Source organism: Felis catus, chromosome D1 (genome assembly GCF_018350175.1).
Source record: "Felis catus isolate Fca126 chromosome D1, F.catus_Fca126_mat1.0, whole genome shotgun sequence".
In the NCBI taxonomy this organism is placed as follows: Eukaryota; Metazoa; Chordata; class Mammalia; order Carnivora; family Felidae; genus Felis; species Felis catus.
The window spans coordinates 2515789-2538949 of NC_058377.1; the positions used below are offsets into that span (position 1 = coordinate 2515789).

The window sequence follows — 23161 nt, forward strand, 5'->3', positions numbered from 1 at the left end:
TTGAACTCACGAACCGCGAGATCATGCCCTGAGCCGAAGTCACATGCTTAACTGCCTGAGCCACCCAGGCGCCCCTCTAACTTAATGACTTTAAAATTATGCACTTAAAATTTCATCTCATGGCAACTCTGCTATTTCTTTGTATTTCATTTCATATTAGAAATCACATTTAAATTGATGACCCATTTGCTGTACTCGCGGATGGTGTAAGGCTCGTCAATGATCCATAGACACACTTTTGCAGGGGATTATAAACTACCATTTTCCCAAAGTTTTGATTGGGAATGATGCTGAGCTGGGCCCATGACGTCATAGCATTTGCCAATATGTAAACAAACAGCGCAAGGATCAGCTGGTGTCCGCCTAAAAAAAATAAGGTAAAATCTCTTCCTAAGCTTGTTAGCTTTGAAAAAAAGTGATTATATATTTTGTATGTGTTGGTGGGTAGGTCGATCATGTGAGGGCAGTCCATGCAACATGAGAGCAAATATTTATTTGGTAATATGTATCAACGCTGCTTTCCGAAAATGTCAGGGGACTGTACTAACTGCAATCCTGGCACTCTGCCTGGAGGCAGCAGCTCACAGAATGCCATCCATTCCTGTGTGTCTTATGCATGCCACTGGGGACTCACATTTGAGATTGTGGAAGAACCCCTGGGTTTGAGTTTTGTTCTTTTAACTTGCTAGCAGGATAGTGTTGGACAAGTCAGTTAGCCTTTCTGGGTATCCGTTTCTGTGTTTCCAAAATGCTGTGTCAAATAATTTGGAGTATGTGTGAGCACTTTGCAAGCTCTAAAAGCATTATCCAAATGCTAAACGCTTTACTCCCTTTCAAGGTGTAGATAAAGGGACGGAGGGAAAAGAGACTGTCAAGTTGAATCCCATGCCCTTGTGTACACATCATTTAAAAACGGATAACCTGTTGTGTTAAAATCATTAAAAGGATTGAATATTATAATTATACCTCTGACTTGCTGTGAACCCATTTATTGCAGCATTTAATCTTGTGTGGTGCGACAGAAGGGGTTTAAAATATGTATCTTCGGTGGATTTTTCAAAGCTGATGCAGTTGTTCCCGCAATGTTCTGTGAGAAAAAGAGCATCTAAAGGAAAAACGGATGTCGAGCGCTCTGTGCTTTCAAAGGCAAGAGTGTTTCTTGCTAGGTCAGTGGGATCAGGTAAGTGCGAAATAATCAGTGCTTTGCTTCGTTAGCACAGATTTAGTCTTGTCTCCACAGAAACCTGGAGTCTTCAAATACACGGCCTCCTCTCTGAAATTTACTTACATACATGTCAAACATTATTTGTAAGGGGATTGGGAGAACGCTCTCCAGCTAAAATTCTAGAGACCATAACGTCTCTATCCTGATGCTGTTTCTTTCCCCACATTCTACGTTTTATGGTGAAGACTTAAGGAGAGATGGCCCCGGACCGCGCAGAGCAAAAATTTTAAGACCCAAGACTTGAACCCTCTGCCTGTGGAGGCAAGGCTTTTGCTGAGTTGTAAATTCAAGGTCTTACACATTAAGAAGAAAATGTGTGTGGCACTAATGTGACTCGTGGGGGTGCAGGGCAGAAAGTGCACGACTCCTTGGGCCTTGGCCCTGGAGGCTCTGCTCGCGGCCAGGCTGCTGTGATCACAGAGCTGGGGGGGCTCGTCCGGAGGGCACCGGGGACCACACTCTTCAACTGTCACCAGGTCCCTTTGCTTTCCTTTGCAGGACGTTTTAGCCTCCTGGGGAGTAAACCTTGAACTGAGTCCGGTTTCTGGTTTTTATCCTCCTTGATCCGGGACCCAGACGCTGGTCTGCTCTCCTGCAGGTACATGAAGCTCATTCTTTAAAGGGGGCGTGGAAGGAATTCCTGGAAATATGTCCCTTCCCTTCCGCCGTCTCCTGCTTGCAGCAGATGTGTGTTGGAGGCAAGTCTATTTCTGCTTTTGCTCTGATATACATTGTCCAGTTCAGATGGATCGCTGAAGCCACACATAGTTTTTCAAGGGCGTATTTCTTTTAACAGCAGAAGTAATTCATTTTCGTAAAACATGAGCAGGGGACCTGAGGGCTGAGGAAAAAAATTCTAGCTGGATGCTTTCCTTCATTTAGGCTGGGGATTTCTAGAAATACGGACCTATGGCTGACCTTCTCATTTTACATGGCGTCATTGTTACTTACTTATTCAAATATGCGGACGGTGGTGTGGATGGCAGGGTAATATTTTTATTGGCGTGAAAACGGAAAGCTCTGAGATATATTTAGCTCTATTTTACTGCTTATTATTTCTACATGGCCTGTGTCCCCTCTTAACCATAAAGAAGCAATCAAGTGGGAAAGAAAAACAAAAGGCTTCTCTCTCCGTAGTTTTAAGGACAGTCAATTCAACTCTAACCTTTATTCACGATCCAACAGGTATAGTGCACGAGGTTGAGAAAGACTGAAGGGAAAATGTGAAAAGCCCAGAAACCGTGGTCTCAGGTTAAAAAGCTTCGGCGACTTCCCTTTGTACAAATAATGAAGTTGGACTCTCTCAACGTGGCCCAAGCCGTTCGCCATCTGGACTCTGCCTTTTTTGTCTCCAGCAACGGCTGTTCTCACTCTTGTCCTTGCTCTCCACACGCTAGACCCACTGGCCCCCTTCCCTTTGCACGAACGCACCAGGCCCTTACGCAGCTGGGTTTGCTCACATGCTTGATCTCAGTGTGCAAATTCCTCCACTCTTTCTGCAGGCGGCTTCCTGTCTTTTCGAGGTCGGTGTTAACGCAACGCGGGGATTTCCCAGCTAGCATCTGAATGCACTCCTACCCTTGTCTTCACTGTTACGTTTTGAGTTTTCTCCACTGTCCTTACAGCTCTGTCGATCTCTGTGTTAGTGTTGTGGTCCGTCAACTCTGTTGTGTTCCTTCTCTCTGAGAGGTTGTACCCTGTAGTGGTTCAGAGCGCAGGGTAGGTTCAAATTCTCGCATGACTGCCTACCAGTTCTACGATTTAATTCTTCTGGCCTCGGTTTCTTCATCCGTAAAGTGGGGCTAATAAACCCCCCCAATCTTTTTTAACAGCCCATAGTAATTTTGCTATTTTTTTAAGCATTGCAATGAAGACATTAAATTATACATTCATGTGGCGTGTGTGGTCATGGAATTATGAAATAATACTTCTAGAGTGATGTGCCGACAAAGTTGAAATTTTTCTCATTGAGTAAGATGCAGATTTCCGGTTAGGTAACTGGTTTGAAAATGGTTTGAGGGGCGCCTGGGTGGCGCAGTCGGTTAAGCGTCCGACTTCAGCCAGGTCACGATCTCGCGGTCCGTGAGTTTGAGCCCCGCGTCGGGCTCTGGGCTGATGGCTCAGAGCCTGGAGCCTGTTTCCGATTCTGTGTCTCCCTCTCTCTCTGCCCCTCCCCCGTTCATGCTCTGTATCTCTCTGTCCCAAAAGTGAATAAATGTTGAAAAAAAAAATTAAAAAAAAAAATGGTTTGAAATGAGCAAAGGGTCCGTAAAGAGGTTATTTCACAAAAATCAAAAAAGGCAATTACGTTTTCACATGGATAAGTTAATGTCCAAACCTGTGGACCTGGAGTACAGAAAATACTTTTCGATGACAGAACTGGGTTTTTGTAAGCAACAGCAACTTTACATAAACACTTCCTGATACGTGTATTGAAGTAACATTGCGTGAAGGTGAGCAGTTTCGTGTTAAAGAGTTACAGAATGGATGTGGTGTTCGCTACTCATTTCACATTACAATTTGCACTCACCTACCTCCCCTGGTTTATTAAGAACTCAGACAAGCACATTATTTGGATATTAGTTTCTCAAAATTTAAACTAAGTGAATTTCTTTTGACTAATTTTTTTCCAAATCCTGGAAGCACATAAAAATCCTAACGCAAAGTATTCTGCAAAGAGGTGAAGATTACTGAGTTAATATATACAAATTATTTACAATAATATTTCGTGTGCAAAAAGACCTCAACAAATCAAGCTGTTCTTATCACGTGATTGGCTACATGACTCTCCAGTGTCATGAACAAGGTGTGGCACATCTTGGCTACTCACTGAAATCTGTAAAATGAATGAACAAACAAACGAATGAATGAATGAATGAATGAACGAATACATGAGTCACAAACAAGGGATCAATCCATAGAACTCAGGCTTGACGATCCATGCTCCTCGGTGCTAGGTACTTTCTACCATGTTTTTTTGTGAGTTGGGGTAAATGAATTAACCTTCTTTCATATCAGTTTCCCAACTAACAAACAATATGTTCAGACTAGATGACTCCAATTTCCCAACTAACAAACAATATGTTCAGACTAGATGACTCCAAATCCCTTCCAACCTAAATATTTTATGATTTGGGCACCTAAGTGCCTCAGTCGGTTAAGCATCCGACTTCAGCTCAGGTCATGATAATTACGGTTCATGAGTTCAAGCCCCGCGTTGGGCTCTGTGCTGACAGTTCAGAGCCTGGAACCTGCTTCGGATTCTGTGTCTCCCTCTCTCTCTGCCCCTCCCCTGCTCATGCTCTGTCTCTGTCTCTGTCTCTTTCTCAAAAGTAAACATTAGAAAATTTAAATATGTTATGATTCTGCATTAGTCACGTGAGCCATGAATTGAACGTTTTGCTTTCCTTAGAATTCAAGAATTCTCTAAAAAGATAAAGCATCCCTCCTGCCCCAATCTTCCTGGATCTCTAAAGGATTTCTGATTATCTGGAGTCTACCCTAGGCACAGACAGAACTCCACCTGATTCAGTCCACTTGAAGAGTAGTCTTCTGGAATTTTCTAAGGATTGTATAAGACCACAGCACACAAAAAATGAAAGAAATTAATATTTTTCAAGTGACTATTACATTACAGTTCCCATCGAGGGTCCCTTGCATATAGTTTATAATTTAATGCAACAACCCTACAGTGTAAGTACATTTATGCCCATTTTACAGATGATGAAACAGACATGGATTAAGCAATTTGCTGGTGCTGGAACGTGAGTCAAACCCCCTTTGGAATCTGTGTTTTGTTCTGTTATTTTTTTTAATGTTTATTTATTTTGGAGAGAAAGAGAGAGACACATACACACAGAATCCCAAGCAGACTCCAGGCTCTGAGCTGTCAGCACAGAGCCTGACATGAGGCCCGAACCCACAAACCGCAAGGTCGTGACCTGAGCCAAAGGTGGTCGCTCAACCGACTGAGCCACCCAGGTGCCCCCCTGTTATTGTATTTTAAAATTGAAGTATAATTGACATACAGCATTCTATTAGTTTCAGGTGTGCAACATCATGATTGCATATATGTGTATGTTGCAAAATGAACACCACAATAACTCTGGGTTATTGTTATACTTACGAAATTCTTTTCCTTGTGATAAGAACTTTTAGGTCTACCCTTTAGAAACTTTTAAATATACAAGACTGTATTATTGACCATAGTCACCATACTGTATATTACATTATTATTATTTTAGATTCCACATGTAAGTGAGGTTATATAGTATGTGTCTTTCTCTGTCTGACTTATTTCACTGTGCACAGTACCTTCAAGGTCTTTCCATGTAACTAGTGGCAAGATTTTCTTTTTTCTATGGAAGAAGAATATGTCAGTGTGTGTATACGGCACATTTTCTTCATTCATCCATCCGTCCACTGATGGCTACTTAGATGGTTACCATGTCTTGGCTATTGCACATCTGCGATGAACTTGGGGGTGCAGATATCTCCTCAATATAGTGATTTTGTGTCCTTTGAATGCATTTCCAGAAGTGGAATTGCTGGATGATATGGTTGTTCTATTTGCAATTTTCTTGAGGAAGCTCCATACTGTTTTCCACAGTGGCTGCACCAATTTACATTCCCACCAGCAGTGCACGAGGATTCACTTCTGTCCACATCCTTGCTGACCCCAGTTTTCTTCCTTTTTGATAATAGATAGCCATCCCCACAGGTAAAGTCATATCTCATTGTGGTTTTGATCTCTTTTTCCCTGATGATGAGTGAGGTTGAGCATGTTTTCATGCGTCTGTTGGCCATCTGGATGCCTCCTTGGGAAACATATCTATTCATATCCTCTGCCCATAATGTAATTGGATTGTTTGTTTTTTGCTCTTGAGTTGGATGAGTTCTTTATATATTTTGGATATTATTCCTCTATGAGATGTGTCAGGTGGAAAAATCTTCTCCCACTCTGTAGGTTGCCTTTTCATTTCTTTTTTTCTGGTGTCCTTTCCTTAGCAAAAATTGGAAGTTTGATGTCATTTCATTGGTTTACTTTTGCTTTTGTTGCCTTTGCTTTTGGTGTTAAATCCAAAAAAATCATCGCCAAGACAGATGTCCTGGAGCTCCCTGTCTATGTTTTCTTCCAGGAGTTCTATGGTTTCAGGTCTTAAATTCCAGTCTTTGATTCATTTTGAGCTGATTTTTGTGTGTCCTGTAAGCTAGTGACCGAGTTTCATTCATTCTTTGGCACGTGGCTGTCCAGCCTCCCCAGCGCGATTTACCAAAGAAGCTGTCCTTTTTCCCTTGTGCATTTTTGATTTCTTTGTCATAAATTAATTGACCATGTATGTACGGGTTTATTTCTGGACTCTCTATTCTGTTCCACTGATCTCTGTGTCTGATTTGTGCCAATACCTACTGTTTTCATGACCACAGCTTCGTAGAACTTTTCGAAATGAGGAAGTGTGATGCCACCAGCTTTGGTCTTTTTTCTCAAGATTGCTTTGGCTGTTCGTGGTCTTTTGTGGTTCCATTCAAATATTAGGCTGTTTGTTCTATTCCTGCAAAAAAAATGCCATTGGGATTTTGATAGCGTTGGCATTAAATCTATAGATCGCTTTGGGGCGGTGTGGTAGAAATATGAATTCTTCTAATTACCGAACCCTGACTATATTTCCATTTATTTGTGTCATCTTTCATTTCTTTCATCACTGTTGTATTGTTTTTGATACACAGGTCTTTCACCTCCTCGTTTAAATGGAGTCTGTTTTAGAATGAACAACTGAACAAGAAATGATAGCAATGAAGGAGTGGGCTAAATAATGTGTTTCCTTAAAGAGAACAGTTTATGTAAGTGTGTTTTCAAAGAGAAGCAGAGCATCCCTTTGCATGGAGTTCGGTAATTCTCTGTTCAGGTCTTCACCTTAGCTTCAACCACACTCCTCCCTTTCAGAAGATTTTTGAGACTCTTACCAGATTTTCTCTATCTAGGAGTTCCATCTGTAAAGCACCAGAGAATGTAATTTGAGCAAACACTTAGATATTCTTACATACACTATAATTTGAGATCCATTAATCTAGTCTTTTAGGTTCTTCCATTATTTTTTCCTACATTCCCCATCGTCCAGTCTGGCTGTACTTCCCAATTTCCTCAGCTCTGTGTTTGTCCTTTGTCCTTTTGTTTTGTCTTCTCAAAAAATGTTGGATCCAAATGTTGTCTTGTTTTTACACCTGAGCTCATGGATGTTGTTAGAGGAATTGCCAGGTGGGCAGATGGAACCCTCCCATGAACTGTGCTCATCAACCCAGATGGATTCTCAGGAATCATTGAACTCATCCCTCATCTCTTCTGTTCCATTGTCCACACATTTTTCATACAAATACATTTTCATCCTCTTAAAGCCTCCTCCTTTCTGTCTCCCTCTTCTTTTCTGAACACGCTGTGCTCACTTGTGACCTTGGATCTTGGCCCACAACTCTCGCTCCGTCTGAAGGTCCAGCCCTCTTCCTCCTTTCCTGGCCTGTAGCTACTTACATGAGATGTTCCCTTTAAATGTTCCCTCTGTAGGGAATCGTTCTGGAGTTCCTCAGGCGGACCCAACCGCCCTGTCCTTTGAGACACTGTGAAGATTTCTATTATAGCACCACATGTATCGCCCTATGTGGGACCTTTAGAAAGTGAAAAGGTGCTACAAAAATGACATTATCTAGCATGTATAAATTAGGACTGTCCTGAGAACATTGGAATGTGTGGTCTCTCTGTGTATAATTCATATATATGTTTACCTGACTGTCTTCTCCCATTCGTGTCTTCATCAACAGTGCTGTTTTTACCTTTTTACCCCCAACTCCAAGCATCGTCCCCGGCCCCTCATCTCTGGTTGGCTGAGTGAAGGTTGGGTCTGTAAAAAGCTCCAAAGAACAAAAGGCATCAGGGCCCGGGCACCCCTTGAGGCTGGCAGGGAGGTTTTCTCAGTTTCTGTTCCTCTGTCTTCCTGCTCCTCACTTCTTCCCTGGAACATTATTCATTCTGTTTATTCTTCATCTTCTGCTTTTGTTCTTTGCTCTTAAGCTGGAGACCAGGAGTTGGAAAAGATACGACCAGCAATAGCTCTTAAATGTCAAATAAAAACATTCCTCTCCTGAGAGCTTTCATAACATCGAATATTTTTGTTACTTTTGTTCTCCTTCAGCAAATATTTTAGAAGAAGATCAAAGATATTTTCCCCCCATAATTGCCGTACCTAAACATACTTTTTTTTTTTCTGTGCTCGCTTTGAAGGAAAACTGGCCAAAAATGCGCTGTTAATCTTGGTCTCCTAATGCAAGCTCAGTGAATAGTTATAAAATAACTTGAAGTGTTGACCATGTTCTTCTCTCTTCTCATGTCACTGTACTCTCAGCCATCCACCAGTGTAGCATGTGCTGAGTCCTGAGGATAGGATGCTGTCTGTGGTACATGCCAGGGATTCAGAGATGAGTGAGACATAGACTCTGTCCACAATGATGCAAGTAGTTGCCTCTGAGGGTTTAAACCACTCACTTCAACTGCTTCCTTCATCTCACCCTTCCCGCCCGCACGTTAGAACATATCCATCAGCTGGAACATTTGCCAAACATTTCTTTGGGAACTGACATAAAACTCATGGCAATAACTAATAAGGTCAGCATTAGTTTAGATAGAGGTTGAGGTGCCCTGACAAAAAGGCTACAAAAGATAATGGTTGACTGGCGATGGGTGGGGGTCTACGAGGGGGGAGCAGGGAAGGATTCCAAAGGCGCACCTGGAACCTTGGAGGGATGATGGATTTCTTCATGAGTGTCACTGTGGCGATGGCTTCACAGGTGAATGTATAGATTAAAACATACCAAATTGCATCGTCTAAGTATGTGCGGATTATTGTATGTCAAATATACGTCAATAAATCTGTTAAAAATATTGTAGCTCAGATAAGATGGGGGTTTATTTCCCTCATATACATGTTTGCTCTACGTAGTCTGTCATAGACACACAGAGACCTGAGGTCACTCAGGAACCCAGATTCCCTCCATCTTTTTGTTTCTTCGTCTTCCTGGAACGTTGTCCTCACCTGCATAGTCTGTGTTGGTTTTCTGCTGTGCCTTCTGACCTCCTTCATGAAGAGAAAAAGGCACACATCAGGGGAAGTGCGTGGTCTTCAATCAGAGATAATGTGGAAGATGCACGTATCCCTTCTACTCATCTTTCTTCTCCCGAACTTAATCATAAAGCCACAGACACCTGTCTGTGAGGGAAATTAGGAAATATGGATCCTAACCAGATGACTTTGTGCCCAAGGAGAACTCCACTAGAAAGGAGGAGAGTGAGAAGGAGGTTTGACGAAGCAACTAGCCCTGTGCGCAGTGACCTTATTTATTGAGCGTGTACTCTGTATGAGGCCCTGTGTTCACTGCCCTAATATATTAGCTAATTTGTTCTTCTCAGTTCTTCTGAGAGAAAGATGGGACCATTCGACCTACGTAAAAGGTGGAGTTCAAAAAAAAAAAAGGTGGAGTTCATCTGATTCTGCTTGCATTTGCTCCATTTTTTTTTTAAATTTTGGGGGCACTTGGGTGGCTCAGTCGGTTAAGCTTCCGACTCTTGTTTTCAGCTCAGGTTGTGATCTCACAGTCGTGATATCGAGCCCCACGTCAGGCTGTGCACTGACAGCATGGAGCCCGGTGGTATTCTCTCTCTCCAGCTCTATACCCCTCCCCCCCCTCAAAATAAATAAAAAAAATTTTTTTAAGTTTTATTAAAAGTGTTTAAAGAAAATAGTTTACTCATGTCTCCTACTTCCCACGCCTCCTCTTGCAACAATCAATCTGTTCCCTGTATCTATGAATTTGGTTTGGTGTATTTTTTTTAGATTCTGCATATAAGATCATACGGTATTTGTCTTGTTCAGTCTGACTTATTTCACTTAGCATAATGTCCTCAAGGTCCATCCATGTTGTCACAAATGGAGAGATTTTATTATTTTGTATATATGCCACAATGTCTTTATCCATTCACTCATTGATGGACACCTAGGTCGTTTCCATGTCTTGGTTATTGTAAATAATGCTGCAGTGAACATGGGGGTGCATGCATACTTTCAAATTATCATTTTTGTTTTCTTTGGATAAAATCACAGAAGTAGAATTGCTTGATCATACAGTAGTTCTAGTTTTAAGTTTTTGAAGAAACTCCATAATGCTTTCCATAGTGACTGCACCGATATACATTACCACTAATGGTCCATAAATGTTCCCTTTTATCCACATCTTCAGCACTACTTGGTTTTCTTGTCTTTTTGATAACAGTCATTCTAACAGGTGAGGTGATATCTCCGTGGTCTTGATTAGTACTTTCCTGATGATTAATGATGTTGAACATCTTTTCTTATACCTGCTGGTCATCACTATGTCATTATTGGAAATATGGCTATTCAGACCTTCTGCCCATTTTTTAACCAGTTTTTTTTGTTTGTTTTCACCTCTTTGCTATTGAGTCACATGCATTCTTTACATATTTTGGATTTTAGCCATTTATCAGCTATATAATTTGCAATTATTTTCTCCCATTCAGTAGGTGGCCTTTTCATTTTTTTTGGTAGTTTCCTTTGCTGAGCAGAAGCTGAAAGTTTGATGTAGTCCCACTTGTTTATTTTTGCTTTTGTTGCTTTGGATTGAAAAAGTATCACCAAGACGTATGTTATGGGCCTTACTGCCTATGTTTTCTTCTAGGAGTTTTATGGTTTCAGGTCTTACATTTGAATCAATTCATTTTAAGTTGACTTTTGCATATGGTGTAAGACAGTGGTCCAGTTTCATTCTTCTGCACGTGGCTGTCCAGTTTTCCCAACCCCACTGTATATTCTTGGCTTCTTTGTCATAAATATTGACCGTATATGTGTGGGTTTATTTCTGGGCTCTCTGTTCTGTTGGTCTATTTATCTGTTTAATGCCAATACCATACTGCTTTAAGTATTGTAGTTTTGTAGCATTGTTTGAAATGAGTGTGATGCAACCAGCTTTGTTTCTCTTCCATAAGTTTGCTTTGGCTATTTGGTTAATTTTCACTTTAATTGGGATTTTATAGAGGAAGATTCTTACCTGTTAGATCAGTGGTTGGTGATTTTTTTTCTATAAAGGATAAATAGTAAATCTTTTACCTTCGCAGCATGTAAGGTCTCTGTCACAAGTACTCAAATCTACCATTAGAGTGTAAAAGTTTCCATAGGCAATATGTAAGTGAATGAGGATAGCTGTGTTTCAGTAAAAAATTATTTTCAAAAACAAGGGCTGGGCCAAATTTGGCTCCCAAGAAGTAGTTCCCAATGCCTAGATAAATAGGAATTTTGGTGCAGTGCAGGATATGCTAGGGCACATTGGTATTTTGGCCACACCTCGTGCACAATGAGAATGATTTTTTTTTTCAAAAATTTTTTTAACGTTTTTATTTATTTTTGAGACAGAGAGAGACAGAGCATGAGCAGGGGAGGGGCAGAGAGAGAGGGAGACACAGAATCTGAAGCAGGCTCCAGGCTCTGAGCTGTCAGCGTAGAACCCGATGTGGAGCTTGAACTCATGGAGTATGAGATCATGACCTGAGCTGAAGGCAGACACTCAACCAACTGAGCCACCCAGGTGCCCCAAGAATGACTTTTATCTACATGTGTTGCCACCTTGATTTACTGCTGACCCAGGGACACAGAGCTATAACCTGCATCACAGCCATTGCCCTGAGCCAAAGACCTTAACTCTCAAATTTTATTATTTATTTATTTATTTATTTATTTATTTATTTAATGTTTATTTCTTTTTGAGAGAGAGACAAAGGCAGAGCACAAGCAGGGAAGGGGCAGAGAGAGAGAGAGAGGGAGACACAGAATCTGAAGGAGGTCCCAGGTTCCGAGCTGTCAGCACAGAGCCTGACACGAGACTTGAACTCACGAACTATGAGATCATGACCTGGGCAGAAGTCGGACCCTTAACCAACTGAGCCACCCAAGTGTGCCAACTCTCACATTGTAAACTCAATTTCTAGCTTGGAAACATTCCCAAGCAAAACCTATTAAGTCTTTTTCTCTACATATCAAGAAATGATTGTGAAAAACTGAACCTCCCAAGAGGTTGAGATCATGTGACTTACTTTTCTATTTTCATCCGACACCATCCCTTCCAGCACATTCTAGGCTCAATGCCTTGTTTCTTCATTAGGTCTTCAACAGTCTGTGTCTTCTGATACTTCCCCCAGCCCATCACTATTCCCATTGCTTCAAATTTGAAGACTCTTTCTCTCCTCTCTGCTTGGTCAATCCCCATCCATCTTTTAAGGCCATGGGGCAAATGGTACCTCTGTTCTGAAGCTTCTCTGACTGACCCTCCTCCCACCTGCAACAACATATTATTCTTGTCTTATCTTTACTCCTAAAGAATGTCTTACGCCATCATGGAGTTATCTGTGCGCGTGTCTGTCCTCTGGTGAAGAACAAATACCCCGACGAGCAGAACTGTGGGTGTTCATTTTCCTGTGTTGTGCATCCGGGATGGTGTGGGGGGGGTCACAGCAAACACAAAGGGCGTGCTGCTGAACAGGTGAACGAATGATCTGTTCTAGTGGCATGGGTGCAAAAACGTCATTAACCTTATGAATTCTAGACGAATTGCTATGCTTTATTAAGGTATGTTAAAATGACTCAAGGATTAATAAAAGAGATGATGAACTGGCCACTTCCCCTTTCGGTTCGCAAACGAAAATGATAAGTGGTAAATTTAGAAATTTTTTTCATATTCTAATTCTAATTCTTTTGCCTGGCCATTTAAAAACCACCAATGGTTGGGGCACCTGGGTGGCGCAGTCAGTTAAGCGTCCGACTTCAGCCAGGTCATGATCTCGCGGTCCGTGAGTTCGAGCCCCGCGTCAGGCTCTGGGCTGATGGCTCGGAGCCTGGAGTCTGTTTCCAATTCTGTGTCTCCCTCTCTCTCTGCCCCTCCCCCGTTCATACTCTGTCTCTCTCTGTCCCAAAAATAAATAAACGTTGAAAAAAAAAATTAAAAAAAATAAAAATAAAAAAAATAAAAACCACCAATGGTTGCTCATTCTCCCTCAAAATGAGAACCAAAGTGTTTCGCACATTGGCTGCACATTATTGTTAGCTGGGAAACTCTAAAAAGATGTTCGCGCTTGGGGGGCACCTGGGTGGCTCAGGTGGTTAAGCGTCCCACTCTTGGTTTCGGTTCAGGTCATGATCTCACAGTTTGTAGGATCGAGCCCTGTGTCAGGCTCTGCATTGACAGTGTGGAGCCTGATTGGGATTCCCTCTCTCTCTCTCTCTCTCTCTCTGCCCCTCCCCCACTTATGATGTCTCTCTGAAAATAAATAAACTTAAAAGAAAAAAAAAAGATGCTCATGCTTGGAGTCCAACCCAGACCAATGAAATCAAGATCTCTGTGATGGAGAGACAAGAATCGGAATGCTTTGACTCTCATTGGTGATCACAATATACGCAGTCCACACTGTGACCCACAGTGAGAGTTCTCTCCCTTAGTTATTTTGCACGGTAAAAGGTTTCATGTTAACTCAAATGCAGTGGGAAGTATCATGACCTACCTTACATATTCTAAGGATCAATGCAGATGGTAGGGAAGAGTGGAAGATAAGTGGACCAGTTAGGAGGCCATTGATATAGGAAGTTATCATAACACTCCTTGATTCTAGACGGGAAAAAAAATGTTTCCTGCCTAATTTTTAGTTACTCACATATTTCGTCGGATGACAATAACACATTTTGAGAGCATTCTAGTAAATTGCTGTTATATTGTGCACATATGTCACATTTGCCATGCCATAGATCCCCTTTTAATTATTGAAGGAGTTCATGCACGCTAAGCATCAGAAGCGTTATATAATTATGTCTGATGTGCACACACCTCACACGTGTAATCTGAGAGAGCCACTGCCTTATAAACTTTTATGGTGCATTTTAAGGCATGTAAAATTTAATATGATTTTGAATAATCACTTTCACTTAAATTTCAGCAGTTAACACGCACACAAATTAAAGTTTATTAAGAAGGTAAATGCCTAATGAGCAGAAGGGCAAAAAACAATGCTGCTGAATTAAGAAAGAAGAATTTTTATTACACATTTCATTATGTTCGGTGCACTGTGTGATTTCTGCACAGCGATGCTTACGACTGGTTCTCCCAATTCTTAAAAGCCTGCCAAGATGTGTCATGGAGCTGCGTCTTGTGTTTCTCTCCCGATCTAAATGATCCTAATTGGAACATTCCTCTAATTGGAACGTCAACATGGGCCATATGGATGTCCCACCCATTGTTCACCAACCAGATGTCTCCTGAGCACCTACTATCATTAACAAAATTAGCCCAGTCTCTTCCATAATAGACAATAGAATCTGAAAGATCCACTGTCTGGTAAATTCATGCATTCATTAAATATTCATTGAACTTATGCAATATTCAAGGTATGTCCCTCAGAGTTTGGAAACTTAAAATGGAATCTAGCATGAACACACATACAGAAAACCAGTTCTGAAGTCACGTGTGATAGGGAGTTAGAGCAAGTATCTGAATCAGCAGCCCCTAGACAAAATTGGTATCTATCAGAAGGCATGAACATATCAAGTGCTTTAAGAGTATAGAGGAGAGGGCGATTATATCAGCTGGAGGTGTGTGGGGGTTAGGGGTGGGGTTGGGAAGCACTTTGAGAAGGTGAAGTGATCAGTTGTGGACCCGGAAGGATGAGCAGGATTGTGTTTCCGGAAATAAGAGGGGTACCTTCCTTCTAACGCTGCCATGAGCAAAGGCAGGACGCAGCAAAGCCCAGAATTAAAGTAGAATTGTGTATGACTCTCACAAACATTGTGTGACTCAAAAAGCAGTCCTATTTCCTCAAAGGCTCAGTGCTTTCACTTGAGAAATACATCTACTAGGAGTGACAGTTTTCTTGGAAGGTTTGGCACTGTAGGAAAAGGGACTCTGATATCAAAACAGCCATTCCCCACCCACAAGATATGTTTAAAATCAACAAAAGCCAGCTCGTTTGCCCGTAAATTATTACTTGACAAGTACAGACTTGCTTCATGTTAGTTGTTAACCAGACCTCATAATTTTGACACAGGGAGGGTTATTTTCTTGTGTGTGTGTGTGTGTGTGTGTGTGTGTGTGTGTGTGCGTGTGCGGTTCTTGTCCTTTTTTATATCTGAGTACTCTTCAATATTGCATTTATCCCAAGGTAGTCTTCTGTTTGTCCCTGTGCTGTGTGGCCAGCCCGGGCAGCGTCAGTGAAGCAGAGGAGTGCGGAGTTGATGGGAGGACCACGTGAGGACCTCACGGAAACAGACAATCGTAAGGCCACCCTTCCGCAGTGTGTTCTGTGGGAGGCGCTCTCCAGAGAACCTGTCACCCACGCGCACAGTTACTGCCGCCCTAGCCAGGTGAGGTAAATACTGTCCTCTGTCTCTTCTGCAAAGAAGAATATCGAAACTCAGGCCACTCTGATGTCTTTCTGAAGGTCACATAGTTAGGGTATGACTAAGCTGCTGCTCAAATCCAGGTCCACCAAAAGCAAATACTCGTCTCCACAACAGCCTGCTGTTTCTCCTCAGAGTTCAGACCCTGTGCAAGGCTCCACTCATTTGCCTCAATGCGTCTTCAGGCCTCAGTAGGAACAGTGCCCAGCTTCTCTAATGGGCACAAGACTTTTTAAACAGCCATTGTCGTTCTGTCTGAATTTAGTTCTCTCTCAAGAACCAGGCCTACGCAGGCAGTCTTGAGGGCCAAGGAGGCATTGGGAAGAAGCCAAAACTCATCCAACAAAGGAGGCCATGAGTAAATCAACATACTGATGGCCTGGGTGTGTGTGCCGTGCAGTATTCCAGCAGAATTCCACAGGAGCAACCGAATGGAACTCCGGAACAGAGCAGTCCCTGCAAGGCGAGATCTGAGGTCTGAGGGGAGGGTGCAGGGTGCATCCCTGGAAGCGTGACAGCAGTGGAATGCTGGACAAACGGTGGTTGCCAGAAGTCATCGATCCTTGTGGAAAGAGCTTTTACACTTCTGGCACTCCCTTTCTCTGGGCCCGAAACAGCAGTCTTCCAAGTGGCAAGACTGGTTCGTAAGAGAACATTAATAAGGAGACATGAGAGGACAAGACACGAAGTCATCATGGCCACAGTGAAAGGAGAGCTGGGGTTGGAGTTGGAACAAGTTCTGGAAGGGCAGGGTCACAGGGGACTGTGCTGAGGTCGTGGCCAGCGGCCTCTCCATCCAAATGCCCAGCCTTACTGAGTCATGGCGTCTTGGCCCGGTGCGCCTAGGACGGGCATCTGGTGAGCATTTCTGCTGTGCCGTTTCTTCAGCTTCTGCTTGCCTGGTTATCATGCAGTGTGGTCACTCTTTATGTCAAGAACCAATGTAAACCAGTCCAGTCAGGGCCTCACCACTCACGATCAATTTCTAAAGAAGCTTAAAAGGCTTTAGAGACAACACAATTAAGGGAAGAACATTTGCTGTTAAAAAAAAAAAAGAGTGAAATTTGTCATTAGGAAAATATTTTAGACTCTGAGGTCAGTTTGGCAGAAGAATAATCACCAAGACATCAGCATTTCCACGTCAAAGAGACTCCAGTTCATGAAGGAAGGACTGGCCCAATTCTGCACTGCCGTTTTAGTTAATGGAGCTCACAACTGTCTATGACTGTAGGGAGGTCAATTCTAAACTCGTGTGACACTAAAAAAAATTAATAAATAATGATAAAAATGTTTTTCAGGGGTGCCTGGGTGGCTCAGTCGGTTGGGTGTCTGACTTCAGCTCCGGTCATGATCTCACAGTCTGTGAGTTCAAGCCCTGCGTCGGGCTCTGTGCTGATGCCTCGGAGCCTGGAGCCTGCTTCGGATTCTGTGTCTCCCTCTCTCTCTGCCCCTCCCCAGCTCATGCTCTGTCTCTCTCTCTCTGTCAAAAATAAATAAATATTAAAAAAAATTTTTTAATGTTTTTCAAATTCCTAGAAAATAATATTCTACACCCCAAAATTGTTTTTAGTAAAATATTAGTGAACATACAACACTAACATATTCGTATGCAATAACTAAATGAAGGAAATGTTTTTACGTGTGTATGCAATACCAGCATTTTCGTATGCAATACCTAAATAAAAGAAGTGTTTTATGTGTTTGAGATTGTAAGTGGGCTACCACAAAAGGCTGTTCCTGTCTTTTATTTTTAGAATGAGAGCAATTTTTTTTAATAAAGTTTATTTGTGCATTGAGAGAGAGCATGAGCAGGGGAGGGGCAGAGAGAGAGACAGAGATAGAATCTGAAGCAGGCTCCAGTCTCTGAGCCATCAGCACAGAGCCCTATGTGGGGCTCAAACCCACAAGCCATGAGATCATGACCTGAGCTGAAGTCAGACGCTCAACCGACTGAGCCACCCAGGTGCCCCAGAACAAGAGCAATTTTTTTTAATTTTTTTTTAATGTTTATTTATTTTTGAGACAGAGAGAGACAGAGCATGAATGGGGGAGAGTCAGAGAGAGGGAGACACAGAATCTGAAACAGGCTTCAGGCTCTGAGCTGTCAGCACAGAGCCCGATGCGGGACTCAAACTCACGGACCGCGAGATCATGACCTGAGCCGAAGTCAGCCGGTTAACTGACTGAGCCACCCAGGCGCCCCAAGAGCAATTTTTTTAAATAGAGTCTATTTATGGATTGAGAAAAAGCATGAGCAGGGGAGGGGCAGAGAGAGAGAGAGAGAGAGAGAGAGAGAGAATCCCAAGCAGGCTCCATGCTGTCAGCATGGAGCCTGCCACAAGGCTTGATCCCATGACCATGAGATCAAGACCTGACAGGAAATGAAGAGCCAGATGGTTAATGGAATGAGCCACCCAGGTGCCCAAGGCTCTCCTTTCTAAGAAGATACAAGGAGAATGATTTAAATTTGAAGTTCATTTAACTGGACAAACTTGGAGGCAATGACTTGCACTACGCTTAACACATGCTGATTATGTTTCTATGACTGCAGTTTTTGCCATACTACATTTCATGCCAAATAATTATTTCTTGATAGCATCTTAATAACTTTTAGTATGACTCCAGGAGTTATTGGATCTCTTTGTAGGAAAAACTCTGTCATTATTTTTTCTTTGTAAGAACACATAAGTTATCTTAAATGCATTCACTTCATTCTAGAAGTTTAATAGTTTCGAAGTGTAGTGATCTTAGAGACGGAGTGATACAATAGGAAACAAGGCACAGACTTTGGTCTCAGGGTTTACGGCATAGAGGCAAGGAAAGAAAACAAAAAAGTCACTGTATGTGCTGCACATCTAGCATAACGGACTCATCTAAATCTGAGTGGAAGCAGTGGGCCTGGCTATCAGGGATACTTTAAGATCAATGTGCTAAGAAGTAGAATGGTTTGGGGAGGAAAAATGTGCTACCATTTTGGGCACCTGGGTGCTACATAGGACAAATCTACTTATTCATCAGTTAACAATGGCTTTATATTTCTGACCAGCATCTCCCAGTTTGATGATGGAGGCACACTACCTCCTGCCTTTGCCAGCCCTTAGGAGAGGCTTACGTCCTGCTCCGGGGAGCTCTGGACTGGAGCGGTGGTGAGCTGCAGGTGCACAGAAAGGTGCTACCCACGCCTGCTCCTTCTTCTCTGCTCTTCTTCTAGGTTGGTATTTAGTTGGAATTTTTGTAAGAAATGATATGGGGTGTGGCAGGGGCATGGTAGCTCTCAGGGGCTGTCACATAAACACTGGTGAGCCACTGTTTTTACACCAAATTGGTCTATGTTTTCTTTGCGTACATTGCCCATGAAACAGTATCTATGCATTTGAAATTACAACAGATGAGAATTCTCTACATTTGATTATTATCAGATGTAGTAATCAATCCATATGGCAGGGAAATACACTCTACTCTCTGCTTAAGAATTATTTCTAGAAAGTTATATTATAGAGAGGGGAAAGCCAAAATAGAAAATACGTAGATAAAAATAAATAGCATGGAAGCAATATTAGTGTTTGTTCCAGTCAAAGTGCTTGTAATAATAATGAGAAATACCAGTGACAAATAATGCATGCGAAGCTATTTCGTGTTTGTGTCTAATTGTTGTCAGGGCCGTGTAACTCGTTGATAATGGGAAACTGATATCAAACACTCAGATGATTCTGCCACTGTTTCTATTTGATCCTTAAGGTCAAACAATCTCTGTCTTATGATTAAACAAGAGAGTATTTATTTCTAAATGACATTCCTTAAAAAATGGTCAAAAGGCCTATATGCAAAATGGGCCCATCTGAAGTATGAGACTGTCAAAACAAATTCTTCCAGGAGGGATAAGAATACATGCATGATTTAGCTTGATAAAAATCTAAAAGTTGTTCAAAGTTATTATCCTTCAAGTGAAAGAATTTATGAAAAATGCAAAACCAGAGGACAGTAATTAGAATAAATTAATTTGATTTGATTCAAATTATATATGCATTACGTGCTCAGTGCTGAGCTCATCATGTCAACATTTCTCTCTGTCCTTTATGTAGATGGTTTCGTTTAAAAAGGTCCTACTTCTTTACAGATTTACAAAAGCAGGAGGCTTTGAAAGGCTGAATTTAATATTTAAAGTCATGAAGACACTTGATTTAATTGTGGGCAAATATACTGAATAAGAGGACAATATTATAATAGTAATAATCAGAATCATCACCACGACCACCATCATCATCATCACCATCATCACCATCATCATCACCATCATCACCATCATCATCACCATCATCATCACCATCATCATCACCATCACCATCATCATCACCATCATCATCACCATCATCATCACCATCATCACCATCATGATCACCACCACCATCACCATCATCACCATCATCACCACCACCACCACCATCATCATCCCCACCATCACTGTCACCATCATCAGCATCAGCATCATCATATAACAAATTGGAACTTTTCCTAGTAATGCAGTTTCCCATTACTGTTATGGACACAGGTAAACCCAAACGAATGTGTCTGCATTCAGGAAACACAAAAACATCAGGACTCAAGGGTCTACCACTGAGGCAAAAATGCCCTGGCAGAGATCATTTTTTCCTCTTTACTAAATTATGCACCACATACTTCGTTACCACGTTCTGTTTCCTTTTTTTGTTACCAAAGGAGAGTTGACACACAATGTTACATTGCTGATAGATGTACAGCGTAGTGATTCCTCCAGTTCCATTTAAATGTTGTGCTGTGCTCACCACAAGTGTAGCCAACATCTGTCACCGTGCAACACTATCTGCGACACCGTGACCGTTTTGCCTATGCTGTGCCTTTTATTCTCATGATTGATTCATTCCATCCCTGGGAGTTTATACCTCCACCTTTTCATTACTACATTATTAATGCAGTCTCTTTAACTGGAACATCATACTTTTTGGTTTAGGATGTGTTTTGTTGCATTAGTGGCTATTGAAAATCCCAGGTGAACCTATTCCGTGGGCTGCTAGACAGTTCAAGAAGGTTAAAATCCAGGTAGAGATGGGGGTAGGCAACAAAGAGCAAGAACAGGGCAAAGAAAATGGTTCAAGCCAATCGGTATGGGGTCCAAGTTTAATTTTATTGCCCCCTTTCTTTTAGTGCTCAGGAAGCTGGGCCTTATTTGAAGGTGGTTGTAGATTTGGCCATTGGATGAGTAATTGCTACTTTTCCCTATGAAAATCTGTTTCTGAAATTAATGGTATCACTTGCCACGAGAGGTAGATAGTTCTTAAAACCTTTGCAGAAATAAAACTTAGGTAATTTGACATTAACTGTAGTGAGTTTCCTGCCTGAGTCTCTAGTTTAACATGGAGGCCTTACGAATGGGCCAATGTTTTCCAAGAAAATATGCATTGTTATACTTCATCAATTAGTTTGACAAATCATTTAGCACCTCCTCTGGGCCGGGCACCAAGCCAGGCCCTGAAATTGGGTGGTGGGTGGAGCAGATATGCTGCTCTCTTGGAATTAAAGTCAGCCCTTAGATCCTGATTAAATGTTCTTGTGCCACGTTATTCAGAGGCCCATAGTTTGCATCTATTTCCTCCCATTCGTGTTACAATTCCTTTCTACAGAATTCTGGACTTTACACACAGTCTATTTTACCATTGGTTTTCTGTCAACCAAGTTGCCTCAAAAAAGTTTATTTGGGAAAATACACAGGCTACTCACGAAATGAAACTAAGAGGGCATGGTTGAATTTTCCAAACCTCAGTGGAAAATTAAACTGAGTGTACCCTGAATTCTACTTCTGAGTTTATTTCCCAGACTGATCTATAAGCTCTGCTGAAAGGCAGACTAAGTTACTTATGGATCAATAATAAAGTTCAGGAAAGATGGATGTTAATGAAATGGCTGAATATGAAACACTCTAGAAACTTCAGTAATGCTTGCTGTAAAGTTGAATAAAAATATCATATTTGGTGGCAAAATATATAAGCAAAAGGAATTGACACAGAATACATTTTTAGGTATTCGTTATAAGCTGCAGATTTTGACCTAGCATTTGAAGTCAGTCACTTCTTAGAAATAATCTTCCAACAGATTTTATGACTGTTACAAAATAGAATATATACATAAAACCACCAAGAGCACCCACATCTTTGCCTTTTGCAGGATATTAGTATGGTATCTTGACATAGATAAGTCTTGAAAATGCCTAATGCATCCAAAAGCCCTCCCGCTTAGTGGGGATATTCACAGAGAGACCGATGAAGAAATTGGCATATCCAGATGAAGCATAGTTGGGTGGTGTTCACCCGTGAACCCTAGATCATTTCTCTGCTCTTTTGCAGGCTATTCCTGTGAGCAACAGGGCTCAAGCCCGTAGGAGACACCACAGAAAATGCTTTAAAGTTATCGAACCAAAGGGTGAAACAGTTGAGATTTTTTTTCCAGCTTTCCATCTGTCATTGATTTGATGGCTGCTTGCGAGGACATTAATTTTCTGGCGCTCTGGCTTGCTCTGCGTGTCGGCCACGTGTGCTCCCTCAGCCAGAAAAATAAAAATAGCCCTTATGTGATTGCAGTAAGAAAACTTGATCTTTTAGAGGTGAATTCTGAGGGGATACGAACACTGAAACCACAACATCTACTACGGAGGCACATACCTGAAATACGTCTGTCATAAGACGGATTCAAGCTGGCGGGCCCGGGTTTGAATGCTGATTTGCTACGTAATCTTGATTAAAGCTCGTAAATTTTTATAGCCTCGGTGTCTTCATCTATAAACAAAAACAAAGCCTCCATTAAAGGACACTTGTACAGATTAGATGGGGCTATGAATGTATAGATTAACACAGAACTAAGCACTTATGACAGCCTACTGACTAGAAACTTGTTGTTCAGTGAAGTATTTACTAAGTATGTACTATGTGCCAAGCCCGTGGTAGATGTTAGAGACGGAGATGAATAAAACAAATGCAAAACCTCATGTAGCTGTGTTCCACTGGGAGAGATACATAATATTATATGGATAAAGAAGGTGGAGTTTAGAGACGCATTGACTTGACCAAGGTCGCGCCCAATGAACCCCGAAAACGGGGATGCAGAATCAGCTCTAACTCTGATGCATGTGCATTTTTGTAAAGCGTAGTACCACCTGCCCAACACGCTTGTTAAGAGTAAGATGGTTATAAGGCATGTGTCAAAGTGGGGTCCATGCAGAAAATGAGGTCCCTGGAACGAGTCATTAGAGGGCTTGCTTGCCTGGCGACTGGAGGGAGGGGGAGGTGGGGACTTCATACAAATCCTTGCAGCTAATGACTGCTGTGTGGTTGGCTTAGAATTTGGAGGAGTAAGACTATTTGGCAGAAGATACACAAAGTTAAAGGAGAGATGCCATTTTCTGTTAAGCAGAAGA

The 23161-nt window shown here is 41.8% G+C and overlaps 1 long non-coding RNA gene across 5 annotated transcripts in view; it reads left to right on the forward strand.

Moving 5' to 3' along the window:
* LOC109492315 overlaps positions 1 to 22732 on the forward strand; it is a 35219-nt gene extending 12487 nt beyond the window's left edge. For 3 of the 5 annotated variants that reach the window (XR_006585869.1, XR_006585867.1, XR_006585870.1), the window contains exons 2-7: positions 161 to 377; positions 998 to 1180; positions 1724 to 1823; positions 15480 to 15681; positions 18764 to 18928; positions 22095 to 22732. This is a non-coding gene — a long non-coding RNA (uncharacterized LOC109492315). Of the gene's footprint in view, positions 1 to 160; positions 378 to 997; positions 1181 to 1723; positions 1824 to 15479; positions 15687 to 18763; positions 18929 to 22094 lie in introns of all 5 variants that reach the window. The other 2 variants (XR_006585868.1, XR_006585871.1) reach the window with 2 other exon arrangements.
* Positions 22733 to 23161: the final 429 nt, after the last annotated feature.